This window comes from Acartia tonsa, chromosome 11 (genome assembly GCF_053477335.1).
Source record: "Acartia tonsa isolate MP-2025a chromosome 11, ASM5347733v1, whole genome shotgun sequence".
Classification (NCBI taxonomy): domain Eukaryota; kingdom Metazoa; phylum Arthropoda; class Copepoda; order Calanoida; family Acartiidae; genus Acartia; species Acartia tonsa.
Genome location: NC_137270.1, coordinates 45,475,013 through 45,484,739, shown reverse-complemented (window position 1 = coordinate 45,484,739; position 9,727 = coordinate 45,475,013). Strand labels below are relative to the sequence as shown.

Below are 9,727 nucleotides of genomic sequence, written 5' to 3'. Positions count from 1 at the left end.
TTTGTATTCTTATGTTGAAATTTATATATATTAAATATCTATATATTTATCGCCTTACATTCAATTTGATTAATATATATTTTACGATCGATACCTAGTCATCGTTAAAGTTACTATAAGATAAGATTAATTCCAGGTACAAAAGGCAGGACTTTACATTTATGAAACTAATTGATTAATGATTCCTTCTTATTAAACACTAGCGGCTACGACCCCCAGATTTGATTTATGTTTTTGTTTTTACGGGGGAAGGGGGTTATTTTTTCATTGGAAGGGTGGAGAATAAATGGAGATACCCTCCCTCCAATTAGATAAAAACTCTAAGGAGCTTCACTATTAAGAAAAACCAAATCGGTTTAGTGGTTACAGAGATCCTTCGGTACAAACAGACACAGATCCGTAAAAATATATCCATAAATTACTTAAATACAATATGCTTTATATGAAACTTGATAAATAGAAATGCTTCGCTTATGGATGTGTACCTCATTGTACTTAGAATCAATATTCCAAGAATAATATAAATAAAAACATCATGTTACAGGAATCATTATGTCAAGTTTGAAATCAATAGCACAATTCCACATGCTTAAATTAGCTAAACGTTAAAGACGGAATGAAAGAAAAGCCCCACTTCAAAAATATATTTCTAGTAGGGTAGCTACTATATAGATTTTACTCACCATTGATTTTGCGGTCAATCAGCCACTTCTCGACTAGCCCTTGACCGGGGTTAGTGGTCACTGGATTGGTCAAATGACCGGTCACCCAGAATTTTCGTCTTTTCTTGCTTTCATACATGGCCGCCTAAAAATAAAAGTTTAAAAATAGTTATTTTCGCAATGTATTACAGACAGCTTTCCTCGGATATTAAAATTAATTTACTCCAGTTTTGTTAACCCCAAGGGGGCGAAGGCTCGAGCTTACAAAACTGGTATTAATTTTATGATTTTATTTTAATATTCGTTTAAAATTGTCTGTAATACGATGCGATATATGATTTTTCAGAATGACTTAGACCCGTTCCTAATCGGTTTCAAATCCATTTTTAATTTTGATTTTTATCTATCTTTCATTTTCTCTATTTTCATTCAAAACTATCTTTCTTTCTCTCTTTCTCTCATTCTCTCTCTCTTTCTCTCTCTCTCTCTTTCTCTTCTTCTCTCTCTCTCTCTCTCTCTTTCTCTCTCTCTCTTTCTCTTCTTATCTCTTTCTCTCTCTCTCTCTCTCTCTCTCTCTCTCGCTCTCTCTTTCTCTCTCTCTCTTTCTTTTCTTCTCTCTCTCTCTCTCTCTCTCTTTCTCTCTCTCTCTCTCTCTCTCTAATCTCCTTATCTATCTAAAATCTAACAAATATTAAAAATTGTAGATATATATCTAACTTTCTATTTGTATATTTATCCATCTATGTATCTATCTATCTACGCAGTGTAGGAATTTTTATGTTATATATGGCCCTCTATTTATCTAAATTAATCTAAGAATCTATCCATCGATATCTATCAATCTATTTAGATCTAAATATCTAGATATCCATCCATTTTATCTGTGTATCTATAAATCCACCCATCTATCTGTTTATCTATGTATCTATCTATCTATCTATATAGATCTAAATATCATCTTTTTATTTCTATATAACTAAGTATCTATGTATCTATCCATCTATCTATAAATTGATAAATTTATGTATCTATGTATATAGATCTAAATATCTATCTATCTATCTATGTAGGAAGGTGAATGTTATGTATCTATCTATCTATCTATGTAGATCTCTCCCTCTCTATCTATCTATCCAAATTTCTATCTATTTATCTATCTAGATCTAAATATCTTTCTATCTATATATCTATCTATCTATCTATCTCTAAAGGAAGGTGTATGTTATGTATCATTCCATCTATCTATAAAGGAAGGTGTATGTTTTGTATCTATCTATCTAGATATAAATCTATATATCTATCTATCTATCTATGTAGGAAGGTGTATGTTATGTATCATTCCATCTATCTATCTATGCATCTATCTATCTATCTATCTATCTAGATATAATTCTATTAATCTATCTATCTATCTATGTAGGAAGGTGTATGTTATGTATCAATTACTTTGACGAATACTCACGCAATGGGCCAAGTGTTCAGACATTGTAGTTAAATAATTAAATAACTAGCAACCAGTATGGATATACGTGGATATTATGACAGATGAAAAACTTTTTCTTCAATTGAAGTTGCTAACATGGACATGAGTTATTCTTTCATCCAGTAATATAAGGCAAGAAGTTGGGTAAAGAGGGTGGATGGGGGTATCGTTATTTTAGCCAGCAGTGAGTATCACTTTCTTTGAGTACATAAAAATCTGGTGCAACAAACAATTAATTATATATTGCATCGAGTTATGGTTGTGAAAGTTAAAATTCAAGTCCCCTTGTGACAACTCGAGTTTCTCTGATCAAAGACCTTTTACAAAATGAAAATAACCCACCACCCAACCTATTAAAGGTTGAGAATAGTTATGTATAGTATTACAGACAGCTTTACGCAGATATTAAAATGAAAAAAATTATAATGTTAAAACCAGTTTGGTTAGACCCGAGCTAACAAAAAAGGTAATAATTCTATGATTTTTATCATGTTATTTGTGGAAAACTGCCTGTAATACAATGCAATGCATAAATTTTCAGTATGGCTAATAACCGGTTCTAATCGACTGGATATTAATCAGTTTCGAAGCCATACTAGAAAAAAATTCGCTTCTACCACCAATCCATCCTCCCCCCCCCCCTCCACCCCACCCAAAAATTAAGATTTATCTAAAACCTCCAAAGTCCAAAAAATAAAATGCTTGGATGTCGACAAATTATACCGCAAACAAATTTTGGCAATATATTTTTCTAGCGGGTGCATACGAACACTTTTTAGTTTTTATGGGGGGTCTCTGTGTAAAACACTTAACTAAATTTTATTAATTTAACTAGGTTAAACATTTTTTTTAACAGATTTGTAAAATAGTTATTTATCGCATCGTGTTATAGACATCTTTCCGCGGATTTTAAAAGAAAAAATTATAAGATTAAAACCATTTTTGTTAGACCTAAGAGTCCAAAGGCCCGGGTTAAAAAAGGGATATTAATTCAAATGATATTTATCTTAATATTCTCAGAAAATTGTATGCAATACGATGCTATACATGATTATTTGGTGGGTCTGAGGACCGGTTCTAATCCACAGGATATTAATCGGTATCGATGTCATACTGGAAAATGTATTCATAAATATCTCGATCTATCTATCTATAATATTTATATCTTTCTATCTATCTATCTATCTATCTGTCTATCTATCTATATATCTATCTATCTATCTATCTATCTATCTATCTATCTATCTTTCTATCTGTCTGTCTGTTTGTCTATCTATCTATCTATCTATCTATCTATCTATCTATCTATCTATCTATCTATCTATCTATCTATCTATCTATCTACCTGTATTATATTGTACCAGTCTTGTAAACCCTGGGTCGTCCTAAAAACAAAAGAAATAATTAAATCAAATCCTAAAGACAGACAGACAGACGGAGTGTCGGAAGTTTTACAGGCTTAATGACATTCTAACATACTGAAATCACATTTCCTTCTAGGACAAAAGGACAGACGGACAGACTATGTAAAATATAGAGTAGTTACTAAATAAATTGGCCATTTTTCAAATAATAAATTCAGCTGTTACATGGATCTTTTGCAACAGATACAAAGCTTAAAAGTAACAGGATGTGTGTCTATCTATGTGTACCGAAGGATCTCGCTAACCGCGAGTGAGGGAACCAACTCCATCCCAAGAGAAATCATTCCTAGAAAAAATGCACCCAAAAAGTTGATTCTCATTTTTTTTACCTATCTTTTCTTTTTTTCTCAAAAAATAATCAATTCCTTTTATGAATTAAATATGAATTTAATAATAAATGTTAGGAGATAAAAAACTGAAATGATGAAAAATGTAAATGTAATGGGACATATATTGCTCTAAAAATTATAATCTTTATACGTTTCATTTAATATGACATTCCTTATGTAAGAGTAACAGGAGTTCTGTGTGTGTGTGAGTGTGTCTGCACTAAAGGATCTCGCTAACAGTCGAACCGAAATGGTTCTCCAATACAGTCTATGTCCTGGGAAGGTTTGTGACTATTTTGGTTACCACCTTCCTCCCAATACAATACATAGTATTGAGTTGCACCCGTTTGTGAGCTAAGGCATTCCCAATGCTTTTACATTTTAGTCATGCGTCTGACAGAGCATTATAAGTTTTGATAATAACATAACAGAATTGAATTACTTTACTAACAAATCTAGCAATGGATATAGAATACGTGGATATATTGATAGGGTAAAATTTGTCGCTAATCTAGGTTGCTAACATGGACATTATTTATTGGTCAGTTCGTTCGACCAGTAGGAGTGAAAGGATGGGATAAAGAATCGTTAATTTAGCCAGCTGCAAGTTTAACTTTATCAGAGTATATGAAAATCTAGTGCAACATCCAAGTAATAATATATCGATTAATCTAGTAGACCCGTATAAAATTTTATCTTAAATCTTGGGTCTTAAAAATTCAGTATAAATGAAACTTCTAAATTGTTGTAAGCTGCCAAATAGAGTGTGATGCTTTTTTAGGGATATACCGAAAAAAATATTTTATTAGTTTCATTATTTCTTTAAGGAGGGAGGGGACAATAGGACAAATTAAACGGTTCCAGGAGTCCCAAACGTCGGACTGGACAAACGCAGAAATGTTAAAATATTAATTTGATTAGATGTTTCTGTACAGGTTAGGTTAGATTATGATATTAATATACAAATAAGCCCCCCACAGGCGTTAGGCATTTAAAAACCTATAAGATAGTTTAAAATAGGTTAGGTTAAGCTTCCACTCCGACGTTTGGGACTCCTGCGTTTGTCCTATGACCAATTAAATATTAAACTGGTACCCAAAGTTTTTATAGAGATAATCTCTCATTGGTTTGCTTAAACTTTATTAAAATCAATATAGAAAACTAGCAAACAGTCCATAACGCAATGGCGGAAATGTGATGTTTTCTGCTATTTTTCAAGATAGGCGGATGAAATTATTGTGAAGATTCCCTATATCAATATAATGAGCATCCAGTATATAATTTACTTCGTCAGTCGGTCTGTATTCAAAAGACATAAATATTTTTTACAAAGGTTTCGTGAATTTATGTGACAAATGAACATCTGCTATATAACTCACTTTGTCCGTATGTCCAACCATAATCTTTAATGTGCTCCGCTACTTATATATGTTGTCATCCTTGTTATAATATCGTTGCAACCCTACTAATGAAATAGGCCAATGCCTCATTTTAATGAAAAGGTCCTTTCATAACAGCAGAAAGGGAGGGGATAATGGACTGGAAATCATGCTGGTACCCAAAGATTTATCTTAAACTTTTGGGTACTTTTACTATGTTTTGATTAGTTATAATCTATAATACAAAGTAGAACGATGTCTGTCTGTCCGTCTGTCCGTCTGACCGTCTGTCCGTCCGTCTGTCTGTCTGTCCCTTAAGATCTCGGTAACCACTGAACCGATCGGATTCTACTCTTCAGGGTATCTACCTATTGGTCCTGTGGTGGTTTTAAGCTATTTTCTCGGGGGGTGGGACACCCCCAACCCCCCCCAAAAACCAAAAAATCCCCCCCCATTTTTTTTTTTTTTTTTTTTTTTTTTTTTGAAGGAGTTTCCATGGTCCTTTATGGTCTCTCGCAATAATTTTTTTTTATCACCTCTTGGGCAAAGCCCCTAGAGGCTAGGGGCGAAGCCGCTAGTTTATAGATATACTAGAGCCTGTGCAGAAGATGATAAAAGTCCCTCCAAAGATTATGACGTGATACGATAAAATTATACGATCTCGCTTAACACTGAACCGATCGGGTTCTCCTTAACAGGGTAGGTTCTCATAGGATCCAGGAAGGTTTATAACTATTTTGGGGGAGGGAAATCCCCAAGAGAAATCACAAAAAATTGAAAAAAATTTATTATTTGAAACACTTGAACGCAACATCGGTATTTAACGTATTATTAAAAAAAAACATGTAAAGCGCCACTAGATGCTTCTAGGGGCGTAGCCGCTAGTTCTAATAATAGATAAACAATCGCTTAGTTGTATAATTAGTAGCCAATAATAAACCAAAAAATAAAATTACACTTTTACTCCTATCTAGAGACAAGCTTCTAAGTGTTTTGGAATGGTTTTAGGCTATTTTCTTCCTTGCCCCATTTAAAAAGTAAAATCAGTAGATGCGTTTTATATGGACATTTTTGTCTTTGTTTTTAAGTATACTAATCTCCCTTTTTCTTTGAAAGCAATATTCCACAGAGGGGGGGGGGTAGAAATTTTCGACACGATGCCAAATTCAATTAAAATCTATTATAAACCTTAATCTAGCCTTTAAAAGAATATCATATTAAATTTAGAACAAAAGATAGATTAATAGATAGATTTATAGATTATTAGGTGAAAAATAGATAGATGATTAGATAAATAAAGAAAAAATAGATAGATGTACAGATTTATAAAAAATTAACAGGATGTCTACTTGTTTTTTGCGAATGATCTTGCTAACCGCTGAACCTATATAGTTCTTCTTTATCGAAAAGCGTCCAGAAAAGGTTATTAACTTTTTTGGGTAGGGTACCTCAATTCTCCCAGGAGAAAAGCCCATAAAAAATATTCCTCCCAAAATTCGTTCGTTATAAACTAAAATTGGAGTCGACAAGATAGAAAAATAGATAGCTACAAAGAAAGATATAATATCTTAAACCGAGATTAATAAATAGAGAGTTAAATCAATAGATAGATAGAAAAAGGAAAAAAGAGATTTAAACGAAAGATAGACAGACATCTAGATAGATATATAGATAAAAGTTGCAGGGATCTAAAGAATAAGACAATGGCTGATAAATTGACATCACCATTGATAATACACAAAATTACCCCTTCTGTAGATTACAATTAGTGGATGAAACGTTTGAACGCTCAAACTAATAAATTTTCCATAAAAGTCCCTAAAGTTGTTAAGCCAACGAATAAGAAAACGTTATTATAAGACTTTGGGGACTAGTGTAATAAACAGCCCAATGCCCCCTCCCTCCCTAGAAAAGTTGGCATGAAAAACTACTTTTAAAAATGTGTGAAATTAATTTAAAACAATACTCTTATTAAAATATAAGATTTTAAACTTTGATAACATTATTAAATTACAAATTAAAACAGTTTTCATATGAAAAGAGTTATTAATTAATCAACAAGACCGAAAATGATCATAGATGCGTAGATGTAAATGTAATTTATTAATGGATGTAGAATATACATGGATATTATGAAAGCAAAATTTATTGGTCAGTTCGTTCATTTAGGAGAAGGATGGGGTAAAGGGGAGGGTTGTTTTTTTAGCCCGCTACAAGTTTTACTTTATTAGAGTACATGCATGATAATCTGATGTAAGATCCAAGTGATAAAAATCCATTAATTTATTTTATTTCACATAAAATGAACAACATATAAAAATACTAACAGCTGCGCTCCTAGCATCTAGGAGCTCTGTATTCGAAGGAGTAAAGAAAGTAGGAAAATAGCCTAAAACCTAACTTAGATATAATAATTAATATAAGACATATAAGATTACATAAAATGAAGAACTCAATCGGTTCAGTAGTCATCAAAACCTTAAGCTATATCCATAAAAACATTACTACTTTATATAATAGAAGTGATAAACAAAGAGATAGAAAAAAGGAATTTCGATATCAACCTAAAATTTTCCTACCTCCCCCTTTCCCCCCAAAAAATCGTTTTTTGGAACATAAAAGATAAAGGGATGAGGGGGAGGGGGGTGATAGAGCTGGAAAAATCTCCATCCTCCTAAAAAAATTACCCCTCCCAAAAGAAATTGGTAGCAATTCGTGGCTAGGGGAGGTGACACTAGTAAAAACTAACAAAACATAACAAAGAATAATTATTGATTACGTCCAAATGTTTTTAATCAGAAAATAATTAATAATTCGTGATATCAGACAATATTGTTTTTATCTACTAACTGCTACGCCCCTAGAGGCCTCTAGGGTCATTTGAGGTGGCGACTGGTCGTAAGACTACATTTAGTAATCATTAAAAATCATCCATCCTCAAATGAAAGATGTCATCCTTGTCTTAATAAGTACCACACCCCATGATAATAAATTAGAACATTTTTTTGGCCAAAAGTTGTGGAGTTTTTACATACTTACTAAAACTTTTATAATTTGTTTATTTCAATTTCTTTTCCAGTATGGCTTCGAAAACGATTAATATCCGCTGAATTCGAACCGGTTCTTAGCTATACTGAATATACAGACAATTTTCCACTAATATTAAAATAAAAAATCATAAAAAATACCAGTTTTACAATTAGTGGTTGAAACGTTTGATCACTCATTTAAATGAACCAACCAATCAAAATTCAAAGAAAGTCCCCTAAAATGTTAAGCCAACGAATAAGAAAACGTTATTATAAGACTTTGGTAACTAGTGTAATAATCAGCCCAATGTTCCCCTCCCTCACTGAATTTTTATACTGCATTGTAGGACAATAATTTTTTTGATTAGTTAATTCATCACGGCTATCCATCAAAACCTAAATAATATGTGAAAAATACAAAAAAATTATTATCAATCTATCTGCTAATCTAACTGTTAATCTAGCAAAGATGAAATATAAATTTATTTGTTACTGAATAAAGCTTTTTATATGTCCTTTGACATAATGGATTTGTTATTACTTGGATTTTACATCATGTACAAGTTAAACTTGTAGCTGGCTAAAAAAACCGATGATATGAGACCTTTTTTTCTTTCAAACCAAAATGAGTAGATTTTAGAAAAAACATAAAAATACAGTGTTTTTTTTTTTAATGGAACAAAAGTATTGCTTAATATAACCCACTTGCCATTGACAGAAACTAATAATCTATATCTAAATTTCTTCATTGGGTGGGGGAGTTTTGTATAAGAAAAAACTATTTAGCGATTTTCAATAAATTATGCCTTTAAAACCGGTTTTTCAAAGTTCCTATTTTTGGAAGATTTTTGGATCATGACCAATTTAAAGAGTGTGCAAAAATGCGTACATTTTTAAAATTCAAATTGCGCGGCATGTTTTAATAGTAGAAAAATGTTATGTATATCGTTAGAATCGTCATAAACTCTAGTTTTTGGGTGTTTAAGAACTATTCCTGTGCTACGTATAGTTTAGGTGCTACGTGGTAAAATATCCCAACTTACTCAAAACTTTTAACCTTTCTCACATTTTCCAACGTAGCTTCTATAATACAAATAGCATGAATATGATACATATATTTCCAAAAACTAGAGTTTATGACAATTCTTAGTATAAAAGTTGAAATATTATATTTTTTGGACTTGATAATATAGATACTTCTTTAATATCATTGTACAATGTTGTCCTAGGAATCATTATTCCAAAAATCAGAAGAATAGAATAATTGTATCATTAGGAAAAGTGGACCTATATACATGGTTACGCTTTTTAAAATGTACCAAACCGTTAAAGGTATCACAATGCCATGTTTTATATAGGACAATTCTATTATAACGATAAGAGCTATCCGTTTAGGAAGAACGGACGGACTGACAGACCCT

The 9,727-nt window shown here is 31.8% G+C and overlaps 1 long non-coding RNA gene across 1 annotated transcript in view; it reads right to left on the bottom strand.

Annotated features, from left to right (window-relative positions):
- Positions 1–675: 675 nt before the first annotated feature.
- LOC145331923 (uncharacterized) overlaps positions 676–9,727 on the bottom strand; it is a 71,451-nt gene continuing 62,399 nt past the window's right edge. Inside the window, exons 5-6 of the long non-coding RNA XR_013883957.1 lie at positions 3,491–3,530; positions 676–807 (exon numbers count right to left, since the gene is read on the bottom strand). This is a non-coding gene — a long non-coding RNA (uncharacterized LOC145331923). The remainder of the gene's footprint in view (positions 808–3,490; positions 3,531–9,727) is intronic.